The following is a 17,949-nucleotide window of genomic DNA, read 5'->3' as shown; positions in this document are numbered from 1 at the left end:
ATCTTAATATCCCTGAGAAGAGCCAGCTGCCTCAGTACCAGAGGAGATCACATCCTCTGGAGAGCCTCGTCTCTTTCTGAGAACTGCAGCTAGCTGGAAATATTGGGCAGATCTCTCTGTGCACCTAGAAGATATACTGTAACTACTGAGAAGTACAATCATTTCCATTTATCTCCATCCCCACGAACTTTCTGATAGCACAAATGGGACAACAAAGAAAAATCTTTCTGCTTTATGCATGCTTTTTCCTCAGTGCTGATTGCTGTGCTGGGAGAAAGAGGAAAAATGCCTGCAATGCTTTTGCTGTCAAGCTTACACCCATTTTTTAGTCTTCCGCTTAAACGGGTAACTTAATTACAAGGCTTTACCTTACTTCTGCCTACAGGGTGGAACTGGGAACTGACAGCACAGCTGATGCCCACGACATACTCACACCGGTCTTTCTTATCTTTCATTCTGCTGTTGCACAATTCCTTGTCTGCAAAGCATTGTAAAGGTATGACAAAGCTCTGAGTATCAGCTGGCTCCCAGGAACCACATCAGAAAACACATTGGGAGTTTCTGTGAAGTTCAGATGAGCGTTCCTTTAGACACCAGGGAAGTGGTTCACTTACCAGATACACAGCAATTACCCAGATGCTAAGCTACAATTTGCTAGTAAATGCCATTAACATGATCTCCAAGTAAAGATAAAAAACAAAATTCCCCCAGACTCAAAGCTGGGCTCTGTTACAGCACGAGGGCATGACAAGCCGTGACAAACACGGCAGGTTTCTCAGCAGACACAAGGAAGGCCATTTCTCCAAGAGCCTGCCCCAAGATAATGGAAGCCAATGGGGAAGGGTCTCAACAGAACAGCGAGCAAGCCAGGCTGCCCTACGGTCTTGACAAAGACTGCAGTGATTTCAAGCACTACCACTTGTACAGCCTACGAACCACTAGAAGAAACTGCAGGCAGGACACTGAAAGGGCCCAAGCTTCTTGGGATTACCACTCCGTGAAGCAGAAGCGTTGGCATTTCTGCACTGCAATACAGCTTAATATTTCTACAGAGAGAGAAAACTGAGTGCTCTTTTTAAACGAAGAAATATATTCTTGTACTGACTTTCCAAACCAGCAGATAACAGGAAAAAACAAACCCACTCCATGTTCCTGTTAACAACGGAGACCAACAAGGGGTGTGGAGAGACTGAGTGCTGCAGAAACACCCAAAAGTGAGACTCTGCAAGCTGCTGAGGTCAAGCACAGCTTTACATTGCATAAAGGTGGTTTAATCTTTGCAGCAAGCGTAAGTGCTTGCCAGCATTTTATAAAATTATAGTGGACTGTGTCTTAATACAGTCTAATGAAATACTGTGAACACTCATCTAATCCGGACCATTTGATTTTAAGCCCAACAGTCAGCCAAACCTCTTTGAAGAGCATCTCTCTCTCAGTTTAAAAAAAAAAAAAAAAAAAAAGTGGCAGAAAGCCATGGGCTTTGAACTGCAGACAGCTCAGTGATGGTGGAGGGCTGGAAATCTCCCCCTGCTGTAGCTCAAAAGGAGCTATCCTCTGCTCATCCCCAGCTGCCTGGGGATGCTTCTGCAGGGTTACAGAGGCTCAGTGGTCATTTCTGCAGCCCTTCCTGGAATTAGTACATCAGCTGGGAAACATCTGTCTTCTGTTCAAACCTGGGAACATGCAGACTTCTGTACAAAACAGTGAAAAAATATGCATCTATCCCATATAGCTACAGAGAAAGAAAAATAGGGTAGCCACATCCAGACTTCCATAAAGCAGTTAACTGGACCCAAAGTATCAGCTGGCTCTCAAACAATTGGAAAAGCTATTAAAAACCTTCCAGTAAAGACCTGGCAACCATTAAAAGGCATATTGCAATAAAAAAGGTATTCAGAGCTGCGGGTTTATTTATAAAAACCAGCATCACAGCCTTTTCTGATCACATACAACTTCACCTGCAAGATGATCTAGAAGTTTCAGGACCACCTCTCTTGTTAGAGACTGCAGTTTTTAGGAACACAATGTGGGATAATCGAACAATAAAGGGCTTCTGTTGGAAGACAAACAACAAGAGATGTGAGGTCATAGCCAGAGACGCAAAGGCCACGTTATTTACTTTGTGTGGGCTTATTGCCAAAACACACTTCACTCCCCAGATAAAACCTTTACTCATATCAAAAACACTATATTAATAACCAGTGATCTCATGCATCACAGGACTTCCAGCACATGCGTTTGCTGCAGAGCCGATGGGAATGGAGGCAGGCAGATCCCAGCTTGGTGTCCTCCCCCCAGCCCCTTGGGAAGCATCTTGCTCCCCTGTTCTCTTATGCAACCCAAAGGAGCTGTTATCTCAACAGCTTTTCTCTGACACTTGAAGTGGGAAGGAACAGACATAGGTAAGAAAGTCATCTAGCCAGAAGTAAACCCAAAGAATTTCAAAATAAGACTCCAGAATAATTTGCATTCCCTTCAGATCCTCACTCTGCAGTTGCCCAGCTCTTTAAGACTGCTGCACAGGGTAAGAAAAGCAGGCATCTGAATACAACTGCGTGGAAGAGGATTTCTGAAGTACTTCCCCTAAGTTTCATATCACCTTCTAAATAAATACTCCCCAAAGATTACATTTTAAAAAAAGCCCTATATTATCCATGTTAGACTTGGTGCTGGACGTTTCATAACGGGAAGGGGAGAGTGAAACCAGCTTCTCATCCCACTCCATATGGAATCTGGGGAGTTAGGATAAGCAGGGAAAATGCAGCAGCTTCAAATGTTATGCAAGTGCTCAAAAATCAGTAAAACATCACTGTTCAATCCTGTCTAACATAGAAAATGATGACAAATAGGAACAGGACAGCTGTCAACCATATGGTGAAATGGAAAGTTCGGGTTTTATTCTAGCGGATGCCCAGACAGCCTCCTGCTACCAGTTATTTCCCTCCTAAAACTTTACCTAGGCTTTCCAAGGGGGAACTCCAAGACTAATTCAGTATTTAATTCAAACTCCAAGTACAATAATTTTCTTTGCAAAATTCTGCGTTTTACAGCCATATGCCTGAGCAACAAGATTTCAAAGCTTTGTCTTTTGGCACCTTTATTCACAAGCAAATAATCTCATCCTTCTTCCAATAATACTACTGACCCAGGAAAACAATTGTTTTCTGCTTTGACTTGCAAATTCTAGCTTGAGAATGACCAAAGTGTGCCTACAATAGCATTCAGTAACACAAGGCTTCATGACTGAGAACTTGAAATCTTAAAGCCCTGCTGCCACTCTTTTCCTGACCTTGCAGACTTTTCCTGTTAAGCAGCACCACAAAAATTTGCAGAAAAAACTCAGCCTTTTCTAGAACAGCTACCATGCCATAACTACGAATTCTCCTATCAATCTTCATACCGCTTTCCTTCCTTAAAGGAAAAGTCAGTAGCTATCAATCCTAAATCACGTGCTGTTCACATTACAGCACCACAAATCCCTCTATTTCACTAACCTGTTTCATTATACCTCTATTCCAGTAATGTTTGAAAGAGATGAATGCCTTAATACATATACATTCACACAGAATAACCAACACAGGTAAGCAAGGTACGTACTTCCCAGGGAAAGAGGCAAGCAGAAAAACTCCAGCACCACCAGCAGCTGAATTTCAAAGGAAAGAGAGCACATAATAAGCACAGGCACGAACATGCAGAAAGCAGCAACAGACTTTGACCAGGCAGATGGACAGCCTTTGGGTGGAAATTAGTCTTTGCAGTGATGTATTAAGAACCTCAAAGTTAAACACTGCAAGGCACTGACTTCCCCGGGTAGCATTCAGGCAAAAAGACCCCCAGGGAAGAAAACTGCTTCCTCTGTACAGAGGCACAATGGACTTTTTGACACCACTGCCTACTGAGGACATCTCCAGAGGGTGGGCAGACACGATGCCCACCTCTGTCACGATCAACAGCTGGGGGCCAGACAGCACACTTTACAGTAAATGCATTTAGGAAATTACTCCCTATTTTTTCTTAAGCTCAGGATAGTTTGGGATATTAAAGTAATACTTATTTTCAACCTATTAGATGAAACACAAAATGCAGTGAATCATCCCACCGTCACCACTTATCAGGATGGCTTCTAACACTCACTTTCTTGCTGGACTGGTAACGTACCAAGGTGCCAAACTGAAGCAGTTCAGAGGAACTCATGAAGACAAAGCATAAGCAGAGCAAAGAAAAAGAACAGCAGTTTAAGGTGTTTATGCCTTGTTCCAGTATTAAACATTTAAATCTTTTTCCCTGCCTTGCTAAAACTGACAAGCAGAAGCGCTCCCGCACTGCGGAGCATTGCATGGATTAGTAGTTCTACATAGATACAAAACAATGCACCCAGCATCCACAATATGCTGCTTTTTCCTCTTTTTTAAGCAGTCATCTGTGCTGTAGAACTATAAATAACACTTGAGCAGAATCACGAGTGTGCATGCACATGCATAAGCACTTAATCTTAACTTGGTTTTAAGATCATTATTTGTTAGTTTAGAGAAATAAGCATAACTAACAATAGAGAAATTCCATTTTGCTTGATTTCGCTTTGTAAAGGGAAGCATTTTTCTGCAAAAAATCACCAAAACCTTCAGAACCTGGATAGGAAGATCACCTGAATAGATCACAAGAAAAAACTTTTAATGAATCAGAACATCTCATCTCCTGGTGGCAATTAGCATATGGGAAAAGTACAGCAAACAAACAAGTTGGGGGAAACATACTCCTGTACCTTACCAGCAGTCTGGAACAGGCAAAGAGAGGGAGTAATCAAAGACTGATTCACTGTTTTGTATCAAAGTAGGAGACCTGATTCACTGTTTTCTGTAAACTAGCAAAATAACACATCTGATTGATGGATTTACAGAGGAAAAGACACTTTTCACAAGCTGGTGACTCTTTTCTTTTGTAAATAGGAAGCAAGTAGACGTAACCAGCCTCCGAACTTCATGTTCAGAACTGGCATACAGGGCTCTGGTCTCCCCCTGGCAAACAGAGCATTTGCAATACATTGCCAAAGCCTCTCCCCAAGGCCTTTGCACCCCAGGATTAGGCCTAACTGCCCGGCTCACTGCCCCCTGAGCAGACAGTCACGGACGTGTGGTGCCTCTCTTCAGCTGCAGCCCTGCCTGTTACTGTCTCAAAGCAAGTGCCCACTTTGCACAGATCTGTTTTAAAACAGAGGATAAGTGACAAATGAATGCACAACAGCCCTGAACTCACAGCTAAATACAAAGTCATGCAATGATACCCACAAACCCGGAAAAGGAGCCCCTGTATAATACGATGCACTACTATGTCCAATACCAGAAATTTTTCTCTCATTAAGAAGCCCTACAAATAGGCAATTTATTTTTGCCTAAATTCTGATATTCTATTAATTTAAATAATAGATTGCTAATAAACTGGTCAATAAAAACAGATCTAAGCATTCTTAGTATAAATCTTCTTATCTATAAACATAATCATAACACATTTAAAACATGACCATTCTGCTGATGAAAAAAATCTGGCCGATAATACCTACAGCAGTTTCCTCTTGTGAAAAAACATCTTTATGCTGGTATAAGTCATTCTGACAGATATAGGAAAATAAATATTTGGAAGACAAAAAGCCCCAGCATCTATTTCTCAAGCAGTTGTAAAGAAAATAAAAAAAAAAAAAAACAACACAAAACGAACCACACAAAGCTTCAAATCCAGTTTAATGTACTTCATTGTGTGAAATTTGCAGTAGATGGCTAAAAAACAGGCAAATTATTTTATTTGACTTTCACGTATAGCATATTAGTCAGAAATACATTTCAGGAACTAAAATACTGCGTAATATGAATAGCACACATTGATGAAGGTTTTATGAGTGCAAAACAGATTATATCTTATAAACAAGATTTCTGACACACAACTCCTTTATTTTATGTTAGAACTGGAAGCAAGGTAACGCTGTAAGATTTCCAAACAAACTTCTCCAGAACTCCAACCTCCTTCAATGCAAAAATCTGAATTCAGGTTTCTAATACATTTATTTTTAAGATCATCTGTACTATCCTTACCAGATGCTACTACTATGTAACTACTTCCACATAGATTTTAAAAACTTATACAACTCTTCCCTTGTAGATTCTAACATCTTTAAATCTTGTGATCTGCTCGGGAAAAAAAAGCCACTGTTCATTCTCTAAAACACAAAAACCATGAGAAAATTACCTTGCATCAAATACAGACTCATGAAGATGTTATTTTTTTCATTTTGAAAGATTATTTCATCTTTACCAGAGAAATACTGTGACACTACCAAATGCAAAAGGGATTATTCTGTGTCCTGCTGTGGCCTGGAGAGATCCACAAAGCATGAAAGAGACTCTTGTAAAATACAAGCAGGCTCTGTCCTAATGGATCACAGAAGCAGAAGCTGTGCAAATGCACTATAACACAAGCTGAACAGACTAGTTGGGTGTTGGGGTAAGGAAAAGAAGAATGATGTCAACAGCTTTGATTTATTTTTGCTCTGCCTGGCAACGAAATGACACTGCTGAGTGGCACCAGAAGCTCTCTACAAAAAAAACAGAAAGGGCTCAAGAGGAGGTAGATACCACAAAAGGAATCTCTGCACATTATTTGTGGATTGTGCACGGGCAGAAGAAAGTGAGGAGGCAATTTTAAAAGTTCCTGCATTTGCAATTAAAAGACAACTGGTAAATATGAAATTAAAACAGAATTCTCTGAGTGCCCTGAGAAGTTATACTTTTAACCAACCAATAGGTGTGGAAAGATACCCTTAAATAACTTTGTTATTGTTATTTTAAAACACAATGAGAAAGAACAAGCTTGAGGATACATTACGTGCCCCCATACAAAAAAGCGAGGCCTGGCCCTACAGGCCTGCAAAGTACCCAGGCAACAAGTTTTTAAGCCACTGAATTCAATGCTGAAAGAGGAGCTAGAGGAAACTGCAACCTTGCTGAACTTCAGGCAAGATTTCAACCTGGACTACAAACAAAAGGATGCTGACCTGAAGAGTTACAGTTTAACTTCTTTCAGGAGAGGTTAGACCATTTCAGTGCTGCTACAGTGCGTTTTTGTTTCTTTGGGTTTTGGTGAAAAGCAAGCAGTTACTTCTGTTATACCCTCAGACTGATCCTACACTAACTGATGAAATCACTTTGAAAATAAAACACCCCTGGCTGAAACCCCCTAACTTTCCAGCGACCACTCTCCTCACTGCAAAGTTAAGCAGAGAGGATTACACATTTTCTTAGTGCACCCCCGAATGGGTGAAATGCAGGAAGCACAGAGCTTTAAACTGTGTTATTCTATGTACTGGGTTCATCTTTTATCTCCCCTGTAGAGTGAAGTACCCAGCCTAAAATGGCATCTCATTCCTTCAGAGTACCCCAGGGAACGAGATGCTTTGGGGAAAGGGCTCAGGCAAGACACGACAGCAGCTCCGAGGGCTCTTCCGCTCCACCACACACAGCAAGGGACGGGGACATGTCTGGTCTCGGGATGACACAGTTTTATGTAAGTGTTCACTTTCTTGCTTCTAACTGTGCCTGTGATCCTTTAAGATATGGCTGTGCCATGCAGCTCCCTTAGGGGCAGGGACAGAGCCCCGTTTTGCCTTGTCCCCCTGGGAGAGGTACCAAGGATGCTGAGAGGAGAGGGGCTTCCAGGGGCTGCAGGTACCACAGGACAGAGATGCCTGGGCTGGCCTCAGACGTAGCACAGCATTTCTTACAGACCTACGGGGCTACTCAGTGACTGACAGACCAGGAAACAGAGCCAGTGGGCAACAAGAAGGTTGTATACAACAAGCACAGCTCTGTTTTACTCCCTGTAGTTCCCTAGAAGTTCTCTTTTTAAAAAGCTAAATTTCTATTTCTTACTTAAATAAAACTTGGCTTGGTCAATCTTAAAATCCTTCTGGGGTCTCTCCACAGAAGGCTTAGGCCCCTCAAACCTGTGGAGGGCTCCACATACTGCTATAGCTGCCCATGGTGGTCCCTGGGGCTCGCTGCGGCCCACAGCAGCCCCACAGCCTGCAGCTGGCACGGGGCGCAGCCTTCTCCTTCCAGTCACAACTGCACCAACAGCTCAGCCTCACGTTGCCCACAGCTACTCTTGCCAAATCCTGTTAAGACAAGACCCGTCAATATGCTCCAGGCCCAGGTCTCCAAGCATTGTAACCCGCACAATGCAACTCGGTTTCCCCACAAGTCCCCAGACAATACGCTGGCAAGAGGAAAAGCTGCTGAGGGGACGAGGCTCTTGCACTTGCCAGAACAGGGTGTGAGGAAGATTAGCAACTTGATACAAAAACAAATGCAGATCCAGAACACCAGCAAGACAGCGAAAAGGCAAAAACAAATACTGCTCTGTTACAAGCCCTCTCCCTCAGAATAACCAGCCTTCACAGAACAATCACCTGACATCTGGAAAAGCAACATTACTAAAAGCTACCCTTATCACGGAGTTAGCACACCATGATGGTATTTTCGGTCACCACATCACACCACAATAAGTGCTGTGTTGAGAAATCGCAACTGCTGAATTCTCCTTCAATACTAGAAGAAAGCATTCACACGCACTGTTACTTAACATTATTCTTGCTGTGCATTGCTTCACCAGCATTACAACATATCCCGCTTCCTTATGCACACCTGTAAGGGAGACAGGAAAAAACACAAATATTCTATCCAGATTAAGAGCCTGTGCATCCTTCCTCTGTGATTAATAAATCATACACACATATGCATGCACACGCACAACCAAGTGGCTGACCTGGAAAACTCTTACACTTCTGGCCAAGCAGGCCTAAAGTCAATCCATTTGAAGTTAAACTACTCTGAGCTTGATCCAAAATGTGCGATGTCGGGTACATTCTGTCTGCTAGCCTAGAAAGAAATCCTTCTGTCTTTTTAGCACTCATTTCTTCCCAGTCTCCTCAAGTTCCCCAGTTCCAATACACTGTGGTGACCCAGGTACTCACTGACAGGAATTGTAATATACGTCCTCTTCTGCAACCAAGTACATTAAAAACTTGAAGAAAACTTGTGGAAGTATACATGTATTAATTCATCAATTAGAAGATTGTTATTGTGATTCAAAACATCAGAACATGAAAAGATGCAACTGGAAAACGGGTGAAATGCCATGGCTGTGACACATTGTTCCTTGGGAGAAGTAATCTCATCCCAGAGCTCACATCTGTGACAACTCCCAGGAGTTAACAGCAACTGATTAACATCACTTGGCTCTTGGTAGAGCTGAGAACTGTGCCATACTGAAAAATTTTCCCACGTATACATTTGTTCCAGCTCTCTTCATTTTGCTTCCTGATTACTAAAGAAACCTACTCTTTTTTTCTTGCATAAAAGTAGTTTCCTTCTGTTTATATCTGTTCAGAAGTGCAGTAAGAGTACAGTTTTCTCCATCGCACTGCTCTGACTATATTGCAGTATTCCCCCTTCCTACAGTACACCACTCCCTGCATTCACTTCTAAGGGCCTTTGCATCTAACATAATCTTGACTTCTCAATTTTTAAGAGCATGATTAAATCCTGCCCCCATATTTGATGATGCCAGCCTTCACTAGCCATTTGTTAGACTTTAAAAGCAAGTGCTTCTGTTTTGCCTCCCCCGGAGAAGATGGAAACATACCAAAAACATCTACAAAGCTATTCTGTTATCCTCCAAATCATTCCTTTCCTGCCAAGCATAGAAAAGCTCAGCAGTTAGGCAGCAGGTGTGCCAAAGCCATTGTTCATCCTGACAGCCACCACAGTCTGTTTCCTTTACTTCTCTAGCTGTTTATCATGTTTCTCTGGCCTTGCAGTGGGAACTCTCTAAGCTGGAATCAGCCTGTTCTGTTTTGTAAGGCACCTAAATCAGAGACTTGAGCCTGTAGGTGTAACTACATTACAAATGAAGACAAAACACATAAAACACTATGTCCAGAATGCTTTTCCATTAAAGCAAGAGATTCTTGAACTGAAAGTGTGTTGGGTTTTGGTGTTTTGTTTCAAGGAAAAAGCATAATTAGCGATGACAACGTTCCTAAGGCTTCTGTAACTCCCATGAAGTCCAACATGCTAGGAAGAAATACCCACTGAACTTTTTAATAATGCAGATGAATGCAAGCAGCTCCCTGATGTGCTTCAGTCTGCAAACCGTCAGATGGGCTGGCCTCTGTCCTTTCAGGCTAATTCCACATTCAGCAGCTCATCACGCAATGGAAATCTGACCTTGTATCAAACGCAAGTTCATGCTTGTCTTCCTGTACAATTAGCCAGAGGTGGTGATACAGCGTTCTTGCTATCTGTGGGAGGACAGGCGACTTCTGGGGATGACATTTTATATGGACAAATGAACCAGAAATCTCACTGCCACCAAAGCAGGGAGGACACTTCCCTCTCCACCACAGAGCTCATGGGCAGGCAGGCCACATCCCTGCCCTCTGGATCACAAGAGCAAATTCAGCTCAGAAAATTAGCACTTTGAGGGGGATGGGAAAAGAGGAGAAGGGCTTGCTTTATTTCCTGCAAGTTTAATGAGCTGAATTACCTTGCCAAGAAGTTGGAGCTGGGGACAAGGGAAGCAGGCAGTGTGCAGGAGCGCGGGCTTCCACGCTCAGCTCCACATCAGCTCAACCCACCCAACAGAGACCTACCTCGGCAGCTACAACCCATGTCAGGCATCCTAAAACATGTGGGGGATTATAAAAAAAGTATTCCTTCAAAAAAAGACTGGAATTTGTTTATTATAAAGAATGATGAGCAGTGGAAGTGATATATAGCTTTTTTTTCCTGTTTGCCCCACCTCCAGTGATGGATTTTAGAACTGGATTTATCATTTGGTGGAATTAAAGCCTGTTTACTCTCACCAAATGTATGAAAATGGTTTGTGTATTCTCCAAATCTACAAATTTAAACAAAGATATATTTCATGCTGAAAGATGCAGCAATGAGAAGTATGGAACAATCATGGTAGAGCTCCAGAATTCACATAATAATTAGTATTTATTTTGGAAACGAGACACTTCAACAAAAGGCAGGGAATCAGGAAAGCTGCCAAAGCAAGTCCTTACTTTCACAAATCAACACATTAAAAATAATTTTAAAAGTCCTACCTATATTTAATACCTCATTTTATTACCAATTTTCTTTCAAACAGAATTCAAGCTAACGAGTAGTGGGAAACAAAACTGCATCCATATTATGAAAAAGCAGGCTTAAGAGCTTCTGATTAGGCATAGTTATACTATAAAATAACAACCATAGGAAACAAATTGCCAATATCCCTTCCAGTTGCCACAAACATTAAGGTGCAAAGAGATTTTGATTGGCTTCATCTTTGCATTTATTACGGATAGTACTAGTCACCAAAAGCTCTGGTATGATGGACCCAAGGCAGCTTATGGCTTCGGGAGTGTGTTTCAGACAAGCACACTTGAGAACATACGTAAAATGTACACATAGAAACAGCATTTAGGAAGTACGGCCTGAATGTTCAAAAGCAAATTAATGGCAAACTGAAGCAACGCTACTTCTTTGCATCTCAGAAATAAGACAGTCCACGCTGAAAAGCAGCATTTTCTACTTCTCAGTAGCATATATAGATGAGCACTCCTGTGAAACTCAGATTTAATCAGAAAAAGTAGTCACAACAGTGGCGACGCTGAATTTAAACAACAGATTTCAAAATTAGGAAGACCTACCTTTAGAAGCCAGTTTCTATTGTGTAAATTCCACATCGGTATTGCAACAAAAGCTGGAGATCAGAGCAGGCTGAAAAAACTCTCAGAGGACATTCTACTGGAGAAACTGCTCTGAGTAATACTTACATGGAAAAATTATTTAAGGGAGGAGGAAAGGGCTTGAAGAGTGTGGGAGGGGACAACCTGCAGATTCAAACAATAGGAAGCTGTTAAAACAAAACATAAAAACCCAAGGGCCTCCGTCAACACAGGAAAGTCCCATTTGAAAAGCATTGCCCCCCCACTGCCACCTACCAGGCAGGCAGCTCTGCCAACAGAGATAAGACCAGAACCTGCTTACTAACAATTCACTTTGGAAACAGGGCCATGAAAGAGGGAGGAAAGTTTTACAGCCCCCTTCATGAAAGAGATGTGGCTGGGAGGAGGCAGAGGAGACTGGGCTGTAACGGATTACTTCTATTTACAGCACCCTCTGCAAAGCAGGGCTCACCTCAACTGCATGTGACAAGCAAACTGGCAAAGTTCCTGCAAATTGTTTAGTTAAACACGAAGGATGTTTTCTCATAGGAGGGGTTGATAACCAGGAGTGACATGAAACCATTGAACAGAACAAACGAGAGGACTCAAAGATTGCATCAGCTTTGTTCCCTCAGTTTAGAGCACCGTGGTTCCAATGCAAACGTTAAATCAGTCTTTTAAAGAACAATTCTTGCAGGACAATTCCTGGAACCATCTTGTGTGTTTCAGAACTAGTGATGTTAATCAAGAGAAAAAAAAAAAAAGGAAGCTTGTCCAGAAAATCAGCTTTCTATCCCAGAAACCTACCACAGGCTCAGTTACTTAAGCTCTGAATCAGCATTACATGATGATTCTCAAACTCTTACAGTGCAGCTCCTGGGACACTGATGCCATCCACATTCAGCATCCATTTCTTTTTCTGACATGGTCACATGCACAGCACAGATAAGAGGAGTTCCAGTGCATATCCAAGAACAAAACAACTTGAAAGAAAACTTCAGTTATGTTACAAAAAAAAAAAACAATGCACCCCATTGTCTTTCTATCCTAGCACAATATAATGCTAACAAGCAGAATCAGATTGAAATATAGTAACGCCTTGGACCATACGAGGTACTGAAGATACTATCCCCACCGGGACCATTTACCTAACAGAAACAAACAATGTAAAAAGGAAGCAGTTGGAATACAATTCAGTCATTTCACCTCAAAAACAATCGAGTCTTGCAGGATAGAATAGGCTGAGCCAAGTTTTAACTATGTCATTCCATAACGATGCAGGTTTGGTCAGATAAAAACAGGATTAAGAGCAAGAAAGGAAAAATATGTGGCAAAGCACAATACTCTAAGCAGTGTTTTATCTTATGATACTTCTGTACGCTCTCCTTACCCCCAGGTTTTAGATTTGCCCACACAAATCCCAAATCATTTTTGAAGCGTCCTAATAGTGGCACAACTGTGAACAAAACCTAGTACAATATTCAATAATCATGCTGGGCTCAAAATATGTTCTACAGTTGCGTACGTCATGTTAACTCAATAGCACTTGTTCCTCAAACAGCTTGTTTCAAATAAGCCAAAACACTTAAAAGTACAGTTTATAATATCAACACAGATCTCTTCCAGCCAGAAATCCTTGTTTTCATCACACACAAAGAACAACTGAGCCTCCCTGGTGTCTTGCACCATTACTGGGACCTGCAGGTTTCCTTACCAAGAGTTAGCTAGTCCATCTGCTTAAGCTGCATCATGTCCAGGGCTCAGTGACCTTAAGTTGGCAAGCACCCTTGCAGAGAAAACACTGGTCTCTATGTTCCCTTCCTCCTCCTTATCCCGCAGAAGGAAGCATTTGCCTATTGCTCCTCAGACACGCACGGAGCACAGAGTGCCTCACGTGGCTCCACTGATTTCCTCGCTGAAGCAGTGTGGGCCAAAAGGCATGGCAGGAGCACCTAAATCTGTAATACCAAAGGATTTGCAGAACCAATCCTTACAAATTTGTTTCAGCTTCAGTCTCCATCATTCCAGAACTCCATTCTCTGCTCCTCCTAAAATGTTTCAAGTGACCAGACATACTTGAGTAACAACCAGAAGTACAGATCAAACTGAGGACTTTTTCAAACACCCACTTTTACGTCATTTTACACAGAAACTTGCAGTTACCCGTATAAACAATATCTGGTTCTTCAATGTTTCCATAACTAAAGAAAGCATGAGAAGTATTTCTAGAATTGGCCCTGCTTTCTGCTTCCGTCACACCTAAAACTCAAGCTTGACAAATCACGCAGCAGCAAGGAACAGGTAAGGCTTTTCCTGCTAAAACAAATCCCTCTGCATCAGGCAGAAACCAGGACCTCACTCCCTACCGCCAGAGGCCAAAGAGTTGAGGCAGCAAGCAGGGTTCCACGCCCCACCAGAAGCCAAGGGACACTTCCCTCGCTGGAGTGCAAGAGCTCTGCCAAACACACCATCTAAGCATCTGACTCACTGCCACCAAACGAAGAAGGAATTCATAGTAATTACCATATTTCTGCACAGAATAGGGAAAAAAAAAAAAAGTGTTCCCACTCTTCCAATGTCATTTCACCTAAATTAGGACAGTACAGCAACCCTCAAACAGCTCCAGTCAAGTACAGCAGACCCTAGGGCTATTAAGACCTGATAGCAATGCTGGCAATTATGCAGTCAACCACACAGTTGCCTCAGACTGAAATAAGGCAGGAAAACGAGTGAAGATAAAGCAACAGAAACAAGCACACAGTCTCTCTCCCCGTTCCTTGCTTTTCTGTTTGTTTTAAAGATCAATAAGCTGAGAAGCAAACATATTTGCAGACAACCCCATCTATTAAATGTGTGTGCCTGCAGCATCTATTCACAGTTGGCAAGATAAACAGATACTGTCTAAGAAAACGACAAAAGCATATGTTTAAAAGAATATCTTTAGAAACAAGGTATAGATGACAGAGCTGCATGTGCTTTCATTTTGAATACTGAGAACAGTCCTCCTCCCAGCATCTGCAAACTCCCTGGATTTCAGCTCCCTTCTGCCACCGCAGATCACATTGCTTCCTACCAAGCAAAGACGACGCTAGCCATTCCCTTCACCCCTGAAAAATTTTCCACCACAGCACTCCCACTCATAGAGCTTTAAATGTCAGCACATTTAGTATAGTTTAAGTAACATAAGTTTGTCTACATGGAGACATTTGTCAGGAGCGAAGGATAAGGAGTGAACTCCACACCACGCTGCAGATGCAGTTTCTGACTGGCTTCCATGAGCTGGTTCCAGAAGTTCCTGAGCACCTTTCACAGCTCTCAATCCTGGTCTCATGCCTTGCTGTTCTGCAGACGGCAGCCTGCATAGGACCACATTACCAACTGCTTCATGAGAACATCCTGGGTTAAAAATAACTAGAAAATAAAGCTCTGAAGGGGACTACTTTTATGATTTCTGTTGTTCAGAACACAGAGCAGCCCTACAGTAAGCAGCCTTCACTGACCCAACAGAGACTAGCAAACCGCCAGAGACAGAGAAAGACGACTTAGGGTAGCTTCTCATATCATCTTTGCTACCAGTCAAGATACCCTGGAAACATGCTAATTTCTTGCATAGGTAGTTCACAGCATGTTTTCATGATACAGCTATACCAACCTGACAACTGCTACCAGGGTGGATCCATTCCCAACACGTGCCCCTTCTGATCCCCTTATGCTCAGGCTAAGCAGTCCACAGAACAAGCTAGTATAGAAAAAAATCAGAAAAAAACACAAGACTACTAAAGGAATGACAGTTTTTTTTTTTTTTTCCCCTCCATCAGCTAGTTCACTCAGAATTCAGAAAGCAGACATGGAAAGCATCAGCCTGCAGTCAGACTCCCTTACCCAGATAACGAAGCTGCTCCTCAATCTGCCTTCAGATGCCTGCACAGCAGTCAGTGACAGACTAAGGTGTGGTGGTTTCATGCAGTGTGGGAAACACCAGGCGGTGTCAGGTTGTTTACTTTCCCCAGCCTCACGCTCCCACTGCTTCCAGGCAGTGCACCAGCAGGGAGCTGAGCAGGGAGGGGAGCACCCAACCCAGCCCCTTCCCAAAGCAGCCACAGCAAAGCTGCATCAGGTTAGCATCAAGCTGCTCTCCAGGAAAGATGAGTTCAGAACAACTGCTGCAAACGGGCCCCCTGGTTAATCTTTTCTAGCCTCCTTGTTATAAGCAAGCCAACGTTTTGTTGACTTCCAGAACACATCCCCTGGAATTTTAGGAAGTCTGATTGCCCCCTTCATTGAAAAATGCTGAGGTCAAAAAGGTTAATTCAGTGAAGTGGACACAAAGCAGCGACCACCAAGAATTCTTGATTTATTTATTTGGGGTGGGAGGAGGGCTGGTTGAGGCAGGGGAGCTGGTGTTGCCGTATCAGTGGTGCATTTTTCAAGAGGAAGGAAAAAAGCCAATGAAAAATCTAACAACAGTTGAACGAACTTCAGGGCAATGTGTTCAAAAATATTAGCCAAACAACACATATGCTGTACTCAGCTGACCTTCTCCACGTGGCAGGACAACTGTTTCAATACTGTCTGAGGGGAAAAAAAAAAAAAAGGCATGGTTTACTCTGTCAGATAGCCTTAAAGCCAAACGGAGCCACTGATAAAAACCCATATGGCTTTCTCCCTTGCCTTTTGAGCAATTCTCTTATTAATAGCTCTAGGTAACCTGGTTTTAAAGTCACTTGTAAATTGCAAGATGAACAAAAAGCTTTTCTGCTGTTCCTCAGTTTTTCTGAAGAACAATCGAGCATACTATTGCTTTGGGAGTTCTCAACAAACAATCAGAAAGTCTTCAAGACTACCGTGTTATACAGAGAGCGGCTAAGGTGTGGCCGTACTCGTTATGCCCTCCACTTTCCTTCAGCCTCCCAAGCATTCTGATTCTTGCACATTCTGATCCTTGCACAAGCCGTTCCCATCTGGCAACACAAGCGTTCGAGTGGCCGGAGACAACCAGGTCAGGGAAAGCACTGAGTGGGTGGAAATACAGACCCCGGCCTGTATACAGTCACATCTGTTCCTCAGTGCTCCCTACGTCACCTCACAGTATCTGTGCAGGATGCCTCAGAGAGGTAATGCCAGCTGAATAGTTTGAGAAACTGTCGTCTGTAGTCTCATCCAAAACTTCAGCTAGCTTTAAAAATCCACTTGGGAGCACTGAAGCGGGAAGGATTCCTTGATATGTCAAGTCCAATCCTTGGCTACCAAGAGCACTATCACTGCAACTCCTTGTCAGATGCTTACCGTTTGATTAATGAAGCTGGCCCATTTACAACTTTAAACCTAAGAACAGTCTGCGTATACTTCATATTTTCCTCTTGTCTTCTGCCTCATGTATATGTTGAAGGCAGAGAGCTCGTCATTGAGACCAGTCTTCCTTTTGGCATATGACTCAAAAGAAAAAAAAAGAAATACCAGGAGAAAGCATTATAGCCTAAGCACCTCATTCTGAGCAAACAGACCCTGCTGGCAGATCCTTCAAATCCTTAGGTCTAGGAACTCCTACCCAGTGCTCCACAGTAACTCAAACTGCAGCACTGGGAGGTACGGGAGGCCACAAAACAGCCACAGTTCAAAGGTTAAAGAAACACATGCAGGAACCGAAGTACCACTCCTTATGATACCGAGGAACCCCCACAAATACTACAAATAACTACATTCTTCTTGCTACTACACTCAAAAACAAATAAAAAAAACTCAACTGCATTACAGTCTTAATCTAAGTGACTGCAAAATGCAGCGTGCTACATTTAATCCACCCTGGGTTTTGCGACTTCCACTTCAGTACATGGACCAGAGCCAAAAGAGCATTTTATAAATATCCTATCAAAAAGAGATGGTAAAAGGTTTTTTCAACAAGAAGCAACACACTAGCTCACAGATGCCTGTTAACCAAACAAACCATTATTTTTTTATTTTAACAACACACAAGCAAATCCTTTCAGTGAGCATGAGTCTATGCCACACCAAAGCCGCAGACAAGCCTCCTGTCACCTGCACAGGTGGAGCAGACAAGAATCACTGTTTTACAACCTGAAAGACATGGTACAAAATTTGTTACCTCACAGGAAAAGGAATTTCCTGTGCTTTAGATAAGACCCGGAGACACAAAAGAATTAATTTACAGTTTAACCAGGTCTGGA

General features: G+C 42.5%; 1 protein-coding gene across 11 annotated transcripts in view; it reads right to left on the bottom strand.

Annotated features, from left to right (window-relative positions):
* The window catches only part of USP54 (ubiquitin specific peptidase 54), a 98,877-nt gene that overhangs the window by 55,345 nt on the left and 25,583 nt on the right, over window positions 1-17,949 (bottom strand). The window contains exon 1 of one of the 11 annotated variants that reach the window (XM_072040110.1): window positions 11,747-11,899. The exons of the other annotated variants lie outside the window; for them this stretch is intronic. The gene's annotated coding sequence lies outside the window, so the exon portion shown is untranslated. Of the gene's footprint in view, window positions 1-11,746; window positions 11,900-17,949 lie in introns of those variants that run through there. 11 annotated transcript variants of the gene reach the window in all.

This window comes from Anas platyrhynchos, chromosome 6 (genome assembly GCF_047663525.1).
Source record: "Anas platyrhynchos isolate ZD024472 breed Pekin duck chromosome 6, IASCAAS_PekinDuck_T2T, whole genome shotgun sequence".
NCBI classification, from domain to species: Eukaryota; Metazoa; Chordata; class Aves; order Anseriformes; family Anatidae; genus Anas; species Anas platyrhynchos.
This window is presented reverse-complemented; position numbering and strand designations above follow the sequence as displayed.